Source organism: Macrosteles quadrilineatus, unplaced genomic scaffold, assembly GCF_028750875.1.
Source record: "Macrosteles quadrilineatus isolate MER2022 unplaced genomic scaffold, UCM_ALF_1.0 Scaffold_7__1_contigs__length_78375512, whole genome shotgun sequence".
NCBI classification, from domain to species: domain Eukaryota; kingdom Metazoa; phylum Arthropoda; class Insecta; order Hemiptera; family Cicadellidae; genus Macrosteles; species Macrosteles quadrilineatus.
Window position 1 is genome coordinate 61,688,312 of NW_026542600.1, and position 17,073 is coordinate 61,705,384.

The 17,073-nt window shown below is 34.1% G+C and overlaps 1 protein-coding gene across 5 annotated transcripts in view; it reads right to left on the bottom strand.

Moving 5' to 3' along the window:
• The window catches only part of LOC128997846 (glutamate-gated chloride channel-like), a 323,407-nt gene that overhangs the window by 276,595 nt on the left and 29,739 nt on the right, over window positions 1-17,073 (bottom strand). For all 5 annotated transcript variants that reach the window (XM_054423605.1, XM_054423606.1, XM_054423604.1 and 2 more), the window contains exon 2: window positions 14,671-14,724. The gene's annotated coding sequence lies outside the window, so the exon portion shown is untranslated. The remainder of the gene's footprint in view (window positions 1-14,670; window positions 14,725-17,073) is intronic.

The window sequence follows — 17,073 nt, forward strand, 5'->3', positions numbered from 1 at the left end:
TAGAGTTTTGTACACAGCTTAATTGTTTCAGTTACAGTAAAACATCTGTATGTGATATATTTTGTGTCAAAGGGATTAACAAGCAATTCTCATCAGAGTTGTTCGATCTATCTGCGTTTGAAAGCCAATTATTGCTTTCGATTGTTTTGGCAGAAAATTAATTAAAGCCATTAGTTTACAATATTTGACACTTATGTACAGGTTTGAATATAGTTCATACGGATCATTTTATCACAATCACAAGCAGCTTCAAAATTAGATTTAGGTTAGGCATGTTTGATTATATACAAGATTTGGTATTTCATAACTTAGCTCAATTACTATTTACTAATTTAAGAAATAATACTAACTAAACAAAATCCTACTTGAAAGCCAAATATATTACAAGGTAAATGATTTAACTTAAAACTAAATGATTAAATCAAAATAAATATTTGTGCAAGGTGTGTTACAAAAACAAAATGTGCCGATTCTTGAAATAAAATTGTACATTAGGTTAGGTGAATGAACATTCTTCATATAAATATTCATTACGCCAGGAGAAAATACTATCCATCAAGTGTATTTTTTAAATTTAAAACCCTGATGTTTGTGTATTATGTGAGCATGGTTTCGAAAGAGTAATTGTACTGTATTAATTTTCATTGTTATATTGATTCTGTGATCATGTCAGAACTAGGCATAAAAGTGTCATCGGTGTTGTTATCTTGACAAGAATATTATTATTATTATTATTATTATGAATATTAACAAATTTTCCAGGGAAAACGTACTAGAAAAGTATTGAGATAACATTAAGTAGTTAAGTCAAGTTGCTTTTATTAGGAATATATGCCCCTAAATAATTATTTTTACATATTTTAACAAAATGTCACCTAGATGTATTACCTACCGACGAAAGGTTATCCCTGTTAGTACGTGATCTTAACATAGATTGGTTGAAAAAGTAATATGATAAGGGGCTAGTTGATCAAATGGTTGAATTTAACCGGTTTATTCACTTACGGGTTTAAGAAGGACCAACACCGCTTCAACATTAATAGATAGCGCATTATCAGCATTGATATATTTAAGGTTGAGGTAATTAGCACGGGTTTGTCGGACCACTTCGCTAAAAAAAGTTGAGCTCTCTTTTTCTAAGTATACGAAGTACAGACCAAAACAAACTTAAAATTATGTTTTATTTCACAATATCTCGTTCATTAATTAAAGTACGCTTATCTTTCTTTTGTAAAAGAAACCTGCTTTCACATCCGTGTAGCAGTGAATGTGCGAGTTGGTTTATTTTTTTATTTAGTGATTAATGCTAACAGTAGGGACGCCGATGGGCGATGTCAATGTATTTTAACATGTCAAGAGCCAAGAGTAATCTGTAATACAGAAATAGGATCAGTCAATTAATTTTTTTGATTGCTAATACATTAATAAAAAATTAACTAAAACTATATACAATAGGTTAAAACTTAACATTAAATTCTGACATTTCAAACTCGTCAAACGAATAAAAAGGATTTTCAACTTGCCAATTATTTACTGTATAGATTTGAAGTGCTTTAATGATAAAGGTTTTGCACTGTGATGGAACCTATTAATAAACCTAACACATTTGGCTTTAAAAGATTTGCCTGTTTTGGCCAACAACAAAATATTGGTTGGGGGTAAATCCAGCTTGGCCTTGCCTCTAGTGACATGTGCATGAAAGTGGTCTCTGGTGGTGAAATGTGAAAGATGTTATTATACGTATCAATTTATTCACAGCTGAGTACAACGGTAGGCAATGTGTTAGAAAAATAGTTGTATAATGTCAATCTCACGAACACTCAACAAAGATTTAATGAATCCACGCTGAATGAATAACAAAAATATTAGTTGAGATAGTTTTAGTGTATACGAGCTCCAACCCAAAGGTGAGTGAGCGTAGCGAACGAACTTCAACCAGGACGTGATTGAGCGATGCGAACGAGAGAGGCGAGTGAGCGTAGCGAACGAGCTAACCTGAAGGCAAGTGAGCGCAGCGAACGAGCTCCAACCTAAAGGTGAGTGAGCGTAGCGAACGAGCTCCAACCCAAAGGTGAGTGAGCGTAGCGAACGAACTTCAACCAGGACGTGATTGAGCGATGCGAACGAGATCATCTTGAAAATTAAACGTAACGGTACTTTCTTTCCATCGGTCTGTCTTAGGTGAAACCTATAACTTAGGCGATACGAAGTTCGATGGCGAACAGCTGTTTGCCCGTTCTACGTACGGGAATCTTGTAGTAAGTTAAAACCTTATATTCAGAACAGGAGTTGGTTTGCATATTTAGTGTGCATTTTTCCAGATATGATGGCAAAACTATAACTGTTTAGGAATACATATAAACCTTCTGAAATACAATATCTGACAGTTTCAAATCCAAAACGAATGCTTCGCATTTAAATGTCACCCGATCGTGTTAGTACATATTTTATATCTAACGATGAAAGGAATTGCTTTACAGTATAGATCTATGAGGCATAGCCCTAAGGTAGGCCTGTAATTGAAAGTTACTTTTCACACTGGTTAAAAGTAGTTAAAACACTACCTCAACCTCACTACTGCACACTTTATTCGGGTTGAAATTTTTATTAACAATGGTGCTCTTGTCTTTTCCACGAAAAATAAGGACATTAATGCATTACCAATAGACATACACACACAAATGCAGAATTGAGTCCACACAACATTTTGGAGTCCAGACAGAAAACGCTAAAAATTATACAGTAAGACATCAATTAAATTTAATAAGCAATAAGGTGCAATGTTTATAAATGAATAGTGAAAATAGTGATGTGTTTGTATGTAAAAATTATTCTTACCGGTACTGCTACCACCGGTTCTAAGGAAAAGTAGCAGTACCGGTACCAAAAACCAACGTTTACATTTGAGAAAAGAACTGTAGTACTTACGACTAATTCAAACTTTCCTTCTAATCAAACTGTATTATAGGTGTTAATCAGTTGGCAATTATATAAATAAATAAATGCACACAGTCCACAAAACATGTAACATGTAACGTAAACAACGTAAAGCTTTGAAAACTCACTATGGTTTGCTAAAAAAAACTTTCACTTGATGTGGTGCAGTACCGGTATCAAAGTTATTAATCTCCTTTGGTTTTAATTTTTTTTTTGTATTCGAAAATCAAAGTTATTTCCTATTAATAGCATTATTTGTAAACAGCTTTTAATGTTAACATATTAATGACAGTTTGAAGAAACCACCTTTATTCAAACAAAGTTTTCTTAAGATTACGTAATCTCTAAACGATAATCGGATGCCTACATATATCTAGCAAACATTCGGAGGAAATGTGACAAAAAACGCACAAATCTTCGGTTTTGTACGTTTGTAGTTTTATTTCCTAAGTAGGAAAAGTACCGATATCGTTGTCGAAATGTAAGTAAGTAGAAACCAAAAGTGACACATTGGAAAAGCGAGTTTAGCTAAATCTGTTAAGTTAAACCTCTGTTACGGTACGATCACAGCGAAATCAGAAAGATCTTCCAAGATCGCAGCAACATCCACGATCACCCACTGCAGTTGTGATTTTTTACTTTGCACTTTACACAACTGTCCTTGAAGGGCCGTCAAAACCTTTGTAAGCTACGGTATTGGTGACGATGATTAAAAAAATGGAAGTTTCCTTGCACTAATACAACACTGATTCACGGTATTTTCCCCGGTTATCAAAACTCAAGAACAATCGTTGCACTTGCGATTAATTAAACCGGTTAAGTAAGGCACAACGTTTTTAATCTCACTTGGTTTGGATGTGCTGACAAAACTTGATCGGAAATGGTTGCGGTATTTGTAAACAACTTTTAATGCAAACATATCGGTGACAGCTAGAAGTGAGAACTAATCCAAACAGCTGATCGTTATTTCATAAAATGTAATGTAATAGTAAACATTGGGAGAAAATTTGACAAAAATCGAACAAAATTGGGTTTTTGGTGGTTCGTTATTTTGTTTTCAAAGAAGCGAGGCCATGTTTTTATAGCCAAAGACACTCTCACCAATTCAGTAAATACAGAAAAGTGATTAAAACCTTGATCGGTACTCTAGTTTTCTAGGAGTAGGCCGCGTAAAATGACATTTTGGCGTTACAGACCGAGTCACAGAATGGACAGACAGACATACAGACAGAAATTGAGATAAGACTCGTTTCGGCTTTCTTAGGCTATCAAACGTAAAAATAACCAAAAACCGCATGATTCTAAGCAATGTACAGACAAAACTGTAATTTTATTTATATAGATTTACTTGCCAAACATGAAGAAAAAAGGAAAAACTAGTGCCCGAACGTTCTTCACGAAAGGATAGATTACAATATACTGTTTATTTACTGTATGGTAAACAACCGATTAGTCTATGTGTATATCGATCTGTGATTAGGGGTTCCTTTTGACAAATTAAACCTAAAACTATTTTAAAGGCTTGCGAAAACTAAAAATATTGTGTTAACTTTTTGCAATCTCTTAAATTGTTAGGATAAGTTTTATATAAAGTTTTACATGGTTTGTCTGCGAATGGTTAATTTCTTATAAGATTCATTTGGTAATACAATTGAGTGAATATAGTTTATTTGAAATTGTAAATTAAAAAATTGATATATTTTAGTATTTTACTGGGTATAAAATTGTAACCATCATCAAGAACAATACATTTTATCTCTTAGTGACCGCCTAAGGGTGTATGGTGCTCGGAGTGGACGGGAGAGAAGAGAAGAAATCCTAATTAGTACCATATCGAACTTCAAACGTCCACTTAGAGACTCGTTTAGCCTGACTTAGGAACACCAAGCTATTTGAGAATGGAGATTCTTTATTGAACCAAATTAACTTAACTTATTTCTGGATTAAACATTCAGTTAAGCTATAGTTAAGAAAGGACCTACATTGTTTTAAAAATTATACAGTTTATATAGTTACAAAGAGTTTAAGCAATACAGTTTGACTGCATTTTCCCGATGCTTAAAAAATTGGTTTCCTATAGGATGCTATATTATAGGAGTTAGATGTTTTTATCGATGGAAGAATATATAGTAAACAAACTGTAACTATAATTTGATGTCGACTCATTGTTGATATAATAAAAAAGTGTAAATGTACCCAAATCTGCTGTTTCAATAATTTTGTTACTTCGAGAAAAATATTCGTGAATTGAGAATAGTTAACTATGCTACCCAGTTAACCAGTAGAGTAATTAGGTAAGAGATTACGCGACCAAGTATAACATACACCTGAAATACCATTACAGACATTTATTATTTTTCTATGTTTCCATGTCCAATCAGGCAAACTGAAAATCACTTACTATGCAGGTTTACTGTGGCGGGGGCATTTTATTACTCAATTGTCTATGGTCGAGGGTTGGGGTCGGGGTATCAGTCACATTGCGTGCAGGTATGATCTAATCGATGGATGAATACTCTATGTACTGCATATGAATGCAATAATAACAGTTATACTATGGTAAGCATTGCGTACAACGAGATAACGGGCTATTAGTTTTTAATAGTTGGTTTGTCCTGTACAGGCGGGCCATTAGGGCTGGTCGATACAATGCAGTTACAGCCGCAGGATATGCACGCTCAGAAAACAGTTTCTTATAGAAAGATCTTTACGATGCACCATTTAACCTCAAGGAAACAGTTGCATTATAATTTTGAAGTTACAAAGAAGACTAGGTTATTTGGTTTTATACAGTATATAGAACTGGGATAGTACACATGAATAGGGGTCTCAAGGGGTGGGTCACTTTAAGACACTTGGACTTCCTAAATTTTCAAAAATAAGGTCGTAAGATTTAAGTCCTTACATATACTGAGCCGTTTCTGCCGCTTTAACGTCTCTGTGATGTTAGTGAAGGCCCTGTTAGTTAAAGGTAGAAACAGAGATGACAAAAGGATATCCCATTAAATCGGTATAATAGTTGTGTGAAAGAATGATTTTTTTATACAAATGCAGAACTATAGCTACTACCATGATTACTGTAATCATGCGCTTATGAAGGAAATCCTTTGTGAATTGGTTTTCATCTTTTTATTGGATAACGAAAACCATTAAGTCCAGGGCGAAACCCTTTCATGTAACCTTCCATGTGACCTTTTCATGCCTAATTGAATGTAAGTTCCCTTTTGTTGGTTCAAGAGTATTCAAGAGCATATATATACTTGCATTTGGCTCGCGTCATAGTACTGGGAAAGTTCATTTAGAGTCATAGTCACTAGTCAGCTTCTGTTCCACCTCTTTAAAACTCCTACCTTGTGCCGCCACCGCCGTATCATCGGCATATATATACTGACGTGTAGCGTTTGGCAACGGTTGGTCGTTAGTGTGAATGTTATAAAGAGCTGGGGCTAAGATGCTACCCTGAGGCAATCCATTTCTTTGATTCCTCCATCTATCTACTTTTCTTGCCTTGAAGGGACACGAAAAACCACCTGTTATGAAGAAAAGTGCCTATCATTGAAGTCAGCTGATAGTCTTTGGTAATACTGTACACTTTTCCCAAGAGTCTTCGATGGTTTACGGTATCGTAGGCAGCTGTTAAATCTACAAAAGCGACACCCGTGATCTGTTTTCTCTCATACCCATCCTCAATGTGCTGGGTCAGGTTTAAAACTTGGCCACAACAAGACTTGCCTGATCGAAAGCCTGCCTGTTGTGGAATGATCTTTTGTTCCAGAAAATCGCCGATTCGATTGAGTATCAGACAATTGTTTGTGGTGAATATCGAACAAGTCTTGACATGTTAGAGTCCCAATGCCGATTTAGTGCTTTAATGATTGACATTTACTAAGCCATTAACTGTAAAACTGCCTTTAGTTAAATAAGTTTAGCAATAAAGTTATAATCTTAGGAGTTAGGGAGAGATAACAACATTTTAACTCATCTTACGCCACCTTCGGGGGCGAGGTGGGCCGACCACCCTTTTGTGATAAAAACATGAAAAGTTAATTGTACACATATTTGAAACTTAATATTATTGCTACTTGTCCCGTTTCCGCAAATAGGGGGGGGGGTTTAAATATTAGGGGTTAACATAAATGGGGACTTTATAAATGGTTGTAATTAAAAAAAAAACATTTCCAGACCATCAAACGTACAAATATTCTAAATATCTAGAACGTATACAAACAGTGCAACATAAATTTTCTAAAGGGAGGATATTGTAGGTTTGGGGGGGTTTACGATTAGGATTGATCTCTATTTAACGTTTTCTCATGATTTACGACCATTACCAACTAACGTCATGGTTACTAAGGCCATAATATGCTTGAAACCGCATTTTATTCTCCGCGCGCTTATTCTACATAAGTTTAACATTGGGGATAATTTTAATCCATGGAGGGGGATTAAATTAAGACAATTCGGATTTATTATAAAATTGTTAAGGTTATTTGGGCCGAAGACAAACACTCATACTGAATTTCAGATTTCTAGCTAATATAAGTAGGTACGTGTGCATATTCCCAAAGTCCAAGGAAACAACTATAAAAATGGGGGTTTTGAGGGGTTTTGTGTGAAGGATTTAGGGTGAAGTATGGTGAATAAAATCCCCAAGTTGACTAAGAATAAACTTCAGACATATGTTTTCTAGGTATATAAAGTCAAACATGCCCAAAACGTTTGTTTAGGCTTATCTACTTGTGGGTACACAAAACAACAAAAATAAGTAAGGGAAGTAAAAATCCCAAGCCTGACTTTGGGTGTAAAGGAGTGAAGATGGAAAAAAATTACAAAGTTCTAGATCGTTTAAAAGTAAATACTCAAGGGCTCACTTTTTTATCGGACCAACGGTTCAGCCAAAACAGACGAAGAAATATAAGGCAAAAATCACAAAATTTGAACAATCGGGTGCTACCTAAGGGTAAAGGGGTGGAGATTGAAAATATGTTTAATTACAAAGTGTTTAGCTCGTTTAAAATAAAGGGCAATGTGTCCCCTCCATTTTCCAATCAGACCCATGGTGGAGCCGCAAAAGACGTTTAAAAACCTCTGCATTCATAACTCGCCTTTTTTTTGGGGGGGGGGGGGGATTGAAAACGGGAAATGCAATTTTTCGGAATTTCGCTGTTGGTTTGTGACCTAGACCCCCAAAAAAATCATTATGCTTAATTTCATCTCCCTAGCCCATCTTGAAGTATGCTCATTCACCAAAAGAGTTTTGGCAAAAAAAAACGTTAAAGAACCACTTGATTTAAATATTTCACCATAAATAATGTTGGGGGTAAAAGATTCAAAGGTTACTATCTGGACTTTTCTTTCAACGTTGGGAGCATTAAAAGTACATATATATGTCCGAAAAGTTGTAAAAAAAAACGCGTAAAAAACCTTTAAATATTTTGTTAGTAAAGAACTTTGGGGGTGAAGAGGTAAGATTTTAGAAAAACACGAATAAGTGTCTTGTAGAAAATTTAATATGAAATTTTTTTTAATCGTTAGCTCTTAGCATTTTTAAGTGTTAGCCGTTGAAAAAACACCTTTTTGGAGTTTTCAAAAGCCGCAATTTTGAATGTTTTTGGAGGGGTTAAGATAGGAAAATGTATTTTCCTATTTTCTATCATCCTTGCATTAGAGTTTTCTGGGGGTTTGGGACCGAGACCTATATTCGTACCAAATTTCAAATGCCTAGCTCTTCTAGAAGTATGTTAGAATTTGTACACCCGATCAGTGAGTGAGTCAGTGAGTTACACATGCGGCTGTATATTTAATTAGAAAAGACTGTTTAAAGAAAATACGTTTAGCTGAACGAGTTTGCGAACCAGCGTGATCGGACTATGGAAACGGGGTCTTATGGGGTAAAATTTTGTTTTCTCATTGTTGACCCTAAAATATAACATTTCCCAATTTCTCTTTAAACCATTTTGAACAACTTAAAAAACAAATAATCTAGTTTCATGGAGTTTTTTTGTACGGTTATTGGTTACGAAGAAAATTCAAAAATTGTAAATTTAAAATCCCCTTGTTATTTTTACGGAGAACTGTTGTAGTTTGTTTGTTTATGTATTTAGATCAAACATGGCATATTAATTTATTGTATTCTAAGTTATTAATATTTAACTGAAAACACTTTATTTCCCTCCCTGTAGCAACAAACCTAGGTACTCATTAAACTTACTGTTATTGAAATAGATTTAATTGAAAACAAAATAAGTCAAATGGAAATTCATTTAGTCTGCAGGTTCGCTGTGGTGGGGGTATTAATAAATTAACCCTCAAGACTTTTATCATATCTACTAACCTAGTTTAACCTCTCTAGGTGAGTAGCGGCGGCTGGAGGGGATTGCTGTAGGTCAGCTGATTCGATGTTATTGTCATCGTAAAATGCCTTCCTTCCGAGCATTCTGGCAACACCGTCCGGCCCTTTGCCAACATCACCACGTAAAAATGTCGTACCAACTGCGGGGTGGTTCTCAATGAAAATACTCTTTTGAATAAAACGTCTTAATAAACAACAAATAGTTTAATCAAAGAAAACTGCAGCTTTATTTGGCCAGGTGGATCCAAAGTATCAATGAATGGCAGCACGACTGGTTTAGACAACCTGCCAGGCAAGTGTTAAACATTATTAGAAATATTATTATGATTGAAAGGAGTGGGTCAATCATTTGATGTATTAAAAACTATTATTGGGCTTGCTATAGAACGGAGTATTTTGATTACTGTACTGCTTTGGATTAATAAAAAGCAGGTATTAGATTGATTTTCTTACTAAACATTTATGTAAATTATAAAACTGTACCGTCCCGGGTCCTACAAGGGGTCCGAGTTAGGACAGGCCTACTCTAAACTTTAAAAGGTAGGCATGGACGGGTATATGACGAAATGGGCTCGCGGGGACTGGGCACAGGCCTTACCTTAGACAGGGACTAACGAGAAATTTAATTTCTCCTATTAAAGTGTGTAGCTTACTGATAAACGTTTCCTCCATGGTTTAAACATTTCAATTGTTATAATTATAGTTAATTATACTGTTATGCAAAAACGCATATTGCATTTCCATAAAAATGGTCACAGAAACTGTTTGATCAACAAAAATGTTAAATGCCCTAAATTTGGGGGGGGGGATACAGTAATATTATATAATAGGTAAATTAAAATGTATCTATTATAGTTGAAAAAAGAAACTTAGTCCCACTAAACCATAGTCTCTAAGCTGAGTACGAGTGGGGCCACTAATGGAGCCTAAAAAGAGTGAAAATATAAATTAATTTAAATCAAAATGTTCAAATTGGAGCCGGTTTTAGTTTTAAAAGATTAATATTTTAAAAACTAATACTCGTAAATGTACGGAACCAAAACAACATGTAGGAAATTAGTAAAATGTAATCGACTACACTCTTTGTGTAACGTTTATAATTGGATTCGTAAAAATCAAACAAATCCGATTCAGATTAATTATTTAATTAATTTTCTCCAATTAGACGCGGAAAGAAATTACATCGAGTGACATTTTAAGTATTATAATTTTTGGAAAATTAATTATTTGCCGAATTTAAATTTAACAAAACTATAAATGTCCGACAATTCTTTGTTGTCTAATTAATTGAATTTATATTTAAAATCTTTATGGTCCAATAAACTGCAATCATCTTTTTCGTTATTGCAGACAAACTTGAGGAATTTTAAAGTATTCTGTTAGCCGTTTCAGAAACATGTCTCATTTTAGTTTTACTAAGATTCGGGACGCTAATTATTGTACACATGTGCATTATGTATATAAGGGCATGTTTACTAAGGTATGTTTACTTAAACTCGCCTGTAGAATGGACCTTGTGGGAGTGAAGTACAAGCAATACCATTCAAATTCCATGTTCTTATTTGTATAAGACGAGACTCTCATTACTATTATGACTGGCAAAATCGTGGACAAATCTATCTAGCGTACTTCGTGTGCCACGGTGAGGTTTTTGCCTTGTGCCCAATCGGAGTGTGCTCGACAGAATCACTAATTTATACAAATTCAAGATTATTTCAAGATCATGTTTAGTAATCTGCATGGCGACTTCGTGATAAAACCCGGCTTACCATAGCCGAAGAAACGTTGTAGGAAACTGGCAACTTTATTCGCAAAAAATAGTATAGTTTATTTAATAGCAGCAGGAAAACCTATATCATAGCACTTATAACTTGGATACGATGTTGTATGGTATTTAGGTAACCGCAGTTGGAGTGCATATAGTACCTAGCGCTTCAATTGAACGCTCTGCAATGTCGGGAATCGCTCGAAACAATCGGATAGACCACGCGTGCCTTTTCAAGCATCATCTAACATGTATAAGTAAACAAAATTTGAATATTTCCATAAAGAAGTTTAATAATACAACAAACACGGACGTCAGCCACAACACTGAAGTTTATGTGTTGGTTGGGGAAAATAATTTTATCGACATGCAGATATTGAAATTCACATCTTCATTAGCTTCTATGGTGATCATAATGAATACTGTTTTGTATCTTCCGTAACAAGTGCTTGTTCAACGAGTTTTAACCTAATTGGGAACTGTTTTATAAAATCATTAGCTTACACAATATTGATATCATTGGTAATTCGTGGATTAAATTGTATTGTAGATTAAGCTATTAGGATACTAGACTCTGAGTACATATACCAATTTGAACCACACAGCCTACTCAGTATTACTTCAAAGCTTTGGGAAAGCTCTATTATATATTCTTAAAATTTAATTGCACTAGGGTTAGAAATTATGGATACGGCCTCTTAACTTGTAATGGGTTACACAAAAAACTTAACTTTGCACACCTTTATATAGTATACAAGTGCAATTTTTGGTCAATATTAGTTTTTTCAGGATCTCAAAATGTTACAATTTGAGGGAAGTTTAAAAATGGTTACTGTGAAGCCTCATTGCCCCCTACCTCATTTTAAAGATCCAAAATGAGGAAAAATAAGGAAAAAGTAGAGACATATATGTCAATCCCAGTACAAAATGACCGTAATTTGTCATCATGCTAAGAGTACCCACGTGAATGTATTTTGATATATTTTCAAAACACTGTCATGTCGTACTACAATATGATAGTTTTAACCTCTAGTTTTCACTAATATTCTTCTTTTAAGAAGACCTTTAAAATTAGGCGACATTTGATGGAGTTTTACTTGTAAAATATCTAAGCTGTACGGATAAAATCTTCATACAAAAAAGTGCATTTTACTATATACTGGTATACACAGTTAAAATTTCCTGTTGTCACCCAGGAAAGTTAAGACGGAAGTACCCAAATATTTGAATATAGCCAAACTCTCTCAACGGTTATGGATCATACTTAGGCATTTAATTATGCCATTATTATACAATGTTGGCTATGGATTTTTATTTTAACACGGGTTTTGTATTTAGAAGAGGTTTGTTTGCATGTTAATCATGTTGTGCACATGATTTTAATACTGGTAACATGTTCCCGCCATGTGATAATGAACTCGGTAGTTCAAAATCTTAATAATCTTAAGATCTTTTGATCGGTGTACTTATACTGTTAACACGTATATTTTCATATAAAATAACATAAACTTTTAGCTAGAATTTGAAATTATGTACTAAACAACTTTAAGTTCATAAAGATAGTAATAAATTGCGGAGAAATCTAGATTTTTCGTTGCTCAGGGCAAGAAAAATTAGGCCAAGCTGTAAGTAGGGTGCGCCTCATTTTGTGCTTAAAAATAGTTATTTTTCAGCTAATTATTATTAGATTTTTCTTAAATTAATTTTGATCGGAAATAAATGCTAAATAAAAGTGTTCTTAGCATTTTAATCAGCCATTTGTTAGATGTGTTGGCACTAAGGTGCGCAGACGATGCCTATGTCAAGCAGGGTATGAGACCAGCTTTGTTACTATGCCGGGGAGGTACCGTGTTGCAGGGTAGACCGCAACGTACCTCGGTCTAACTGCCAGCCCACACGCCAATCGCGCCCCGAGTCAGACTTTTTTTATCGATTTATGCAGATTTTTCGCGCCAACTCGTCATTCGCATGTGGAGAAAATTGTGTCTGGCTCCAGAGAGATTGATTGTAATAATTCACTGTTTGCTGTAACAAATCCGAAATATAGGTTATGTCCTCCATGCTAACCTGATATGCACGATATGCTGGATTTTTACTGAAACCACTTAAGTTTTAGATTTTTTATACTAATTTTGGGTATTGAATAAGCTTTTGTATTTCATAGAACATCAACATAATTAAGATATAATCAATGATGTTATAAAGTACACCGAAAGTGTATTAGCTTTTTTCACAATTGGTATTGAAAACACCTTTTTTGCTTTATTGATCAAAGGTGATCAATAGATATGCTAAAAGAAAACATCGGTGTATATTCTCGTTAGCGATTACACCGTCGCTTTAGACTCCCTTGCAGGTGGCATAGTCGAACAATAATTTAAATTAGAGAAATTATAGTACACAATTAAATATAAACTATAATGTCCTTTGTTTTTTAGCAGTGATTTAAATTATTTTTCACTCTAAAATATGGATACTACCTTGAGCAACTACAACTTATTTGTTGTACGTTCAAAGATTGTCCTGGCAAGAGATATTGCAACAAAGTTAGAACATAACTCAATTCTCAGTTCAAGTGGAAATACTCGTCTCAATCAAAGTACCATAATAAATTCAATAACGCTATATTTGTAACCAGGAAAGTTTAAGTGCATGGTGAGAATGTATTATAACGTTTATTTAGCTGCAAGTAGTCCACAATTATACCACTGTAATAACCATTTAAGCACTTAGTTAAACTTAAAATGAAATCAACATGGCGCTGAGTATGATAATGTTTATTTAATTGTTCTAACAATTTCCAGAACTCTTCATGGCAATTAAGCATGTTGCTACAAATAAACTTGTACATAAATTGTTCCGCGAAATTTGTATTATGATATCTAATCAACAATGATTATTTCAGTATTCAATTAACACGAGGATTCGGTTGAATCGAAATTGTAAATATATATTTAGTATGAATAAGGATGACCTATGTTTAGTAGCCTACAAACGTGATGGCTTCGGTTAACGGGATCTATACATAATAGGCTACACGGTTATATATTGCAATTTTGTTTCCTATTTCTTCTAGATTCTTCTTTTTGTCTCCCATATTCACATCCTAAGACACTGGGTTCTAGCCCGGAACTGTTTTACATCTAAATCAGGCTAGTCCTTAGGCATTGCGGCATTTTCACATGGACATCCATTGCCATTTGGCGGAAACCGAACCTGAGACCTCCAGCTATTACCGAAGGTCTCAAGGTAACTGGGGCAAAAATGATCTGATTTTGATGAAATTTGGTACAAAAGTGTAAACCTACGTTTATTAGAACGAGTTTGCGAACCAGCACGATCGGGCTATAGGAACGGGGGTTTAAAGGGATGACAATGGATGTTTTTTTCCATTTCTGAACCTAAAAATATAGAATTTTGCAAACTATTTTGTAGAGCTTAAAAACAAATAATTTAGTGTGTAGAAACATTGCTGTATGCCTGACGGTTACGGAGAAATTTCCTAAAACGCCAATGAGTAAATTAGTTCCAGAAATGCACGGCAACAGTGTTTGAGTAAAAACCAACATTCGAGAATTTCATTCAACATGCGATGTTATGTAAAAGAATCACTCACCAAGAGAAGGTGACCAGGAGCTTCCTCAAATCATACGATAATGTCAGGAAACACCTGAAAAATTAGAAATAATTAACGCAATAGTATGGCACAAGCATGCAATAACGATGTGAACGGAACGATTGAATTTTCGTCCATCGATAAGAGCATCGTACAAAAAAAGTTGACGAACATTTTACCAGGATAATTAGGCTAATTAATTATTAAGTATAAATGAATTTAATATTAGCAGTGTCCCTAGACAAGAGCATGAGAGGAAAACTAGATTCACATAATTACGATCCAAAACAAATATCTATTCTACTATCTATACTTATTTAATACGCAAGCAGGAATTTTGTGACAATTACTTCTCCGAAACTACTGAACCGATTGACATGTTTTTGGTGTCATTGGAAAGAGCGTAACGTGAAGTTGAGCAGGAAACTTTCTTTTTAGGTAAATAATTAGAGAGTGAGGCCCTGGGGCCCTTTAAAGTTTCAAATTTCTCCATAAGATTAACATGGGAAACAAATATTGTTTTGAAACTCCAGCTGTTGTCAGAAATCAAATATTAATACTTGGTCTCCATGGAAGCATGAGAAAATTCACAATGTTTACATTTGCTTTGACATTTAAAAGTAAACAACCAGAACTGTCAAACGTCTATTTCACAATTTCAGACAGCTGATACAAAAAAAAAACAACTATGTGGTAGGTTTATTTAATTTATGATAGATTATTTATTATAAACCTGTTTCAGTTATTATGAAACAGATTTTTCCCGTTGCAAAGCAAAAATTAAAAGTGAGAAGAAGAACTATGTTAATTGTAAACAGTCAATGTGTAAATAATTATCTATGTTGTATTAAAAATGTGTATAGTTTTGGATGTTGGTTTGTGTTTTTTATTGATATAAGTTATTTTTATTGAATTTTTATTTTAAGGATTTGGCATATGAGTATGCCTATGATAAATAACACCATTTCAGAGTTCTGCCAGTTTTTGCCTAACTCTGTTCTGTCAAGTTTAAAGTAGCTTACACCTTATTGTCTACGAATTGGCTAAATAACATAGTTACGGTACATTATAAAAGCTGACAGCTTTTTAACGTTGACTTAAATTGTAAGTTTATCTTTCCCCGTCCATCGGCAGTTTGATAGTTAAAAATTAACCCTTTGGAATAGGACTGTTATGTAAATTGTGAGCATTTCCATTAGTTAATAATCTTTTAGTCGACTTTTTTTAAATCATCGAAAATTATGACTGTTATTAGTTTTTAAACGTTTATAAATAACTCCTGTACTTCTTTGCAATTGCTCGATTTCGAGCAACATGTACACTAGTACTTATTTAATACGCAAGCAGGTTTTTTGTGACAATTACTCCTCCGAAACTTTTGAACCGATTGACATGTTGTTGGTGTCATTGGAAAGAGCGTAACGTGAAGTTGTGCAGGAAACTTTCTTTTTAGGGAAATAATTAGAGAGTGAGGCCTTGGAGCCCTTTAAAGTTTCGTATTTCTCCACAAGATTAACATGGAAAACACACATTGTTATGAAACTCCAGCTGTTGTCGGAAATTAAAAGTGAGAAAAGGAAAATATGTGAATTGTAAACAGTGACTAAGTTTGCTAATTTAACAGTTTGCTACAAACATTTACTGACTTGGTTGAAATGAAATATTTGGAGCCGATTTGCAAACTATGGAAACATAAAAAGGTCATAGAACACCACCAAGGAGAAGAAATAAAAATACTGTTTTTTTTTGTTTTTTTTTTATTATTATTATTATTATTTATAATCGTTATTATGGACAACCTAATGCGGCTATGAGTAAGGCTATTTGTAGAAAACACTAAAAAACAAGATCAGCTTTTGACAAATAATAAGATATTTAAAAGAAATGTTGATTATTTATATCGATCTGCTATGTACATCTTGAGTATTTCCATAATCTTTGAGTCAAATATTTTAAAGTCACCAGAAATTATTACTGTTATTCGTTTTAAAATAACGCCTAGTTATTACAGCAATTGCTCGAATTCGAGCAAGAGGGACACTAGTTTAAGATAAAAGTACATACAGGTAATAATTGCAGCATCATCCAGCCCTTAGGGTAGCATCCGCCTACAAAACAGTGCCCGAACCTAGAACCGTCTTGGTTGTCGCTCGAATCATATTCGTAATGCAATGTCTTTATCCAACTTAGTAGTAAACCGTCAAGATACAAATTAACAGTGGAAACTCTCATTTATTATTTTTATAAATCACGCCAAACAACACAATTCTAAAACTATTAAAATGATTCAACTTTTCAAATTTAATTTTTTATTTCAATTTTATGTTTCGTGTAAAAATAGCTGGAAACGAACTCTCGATTGGTTGAAAGAATGGAGTTCAAGTGTAAAGCGTCGTGTGCTCA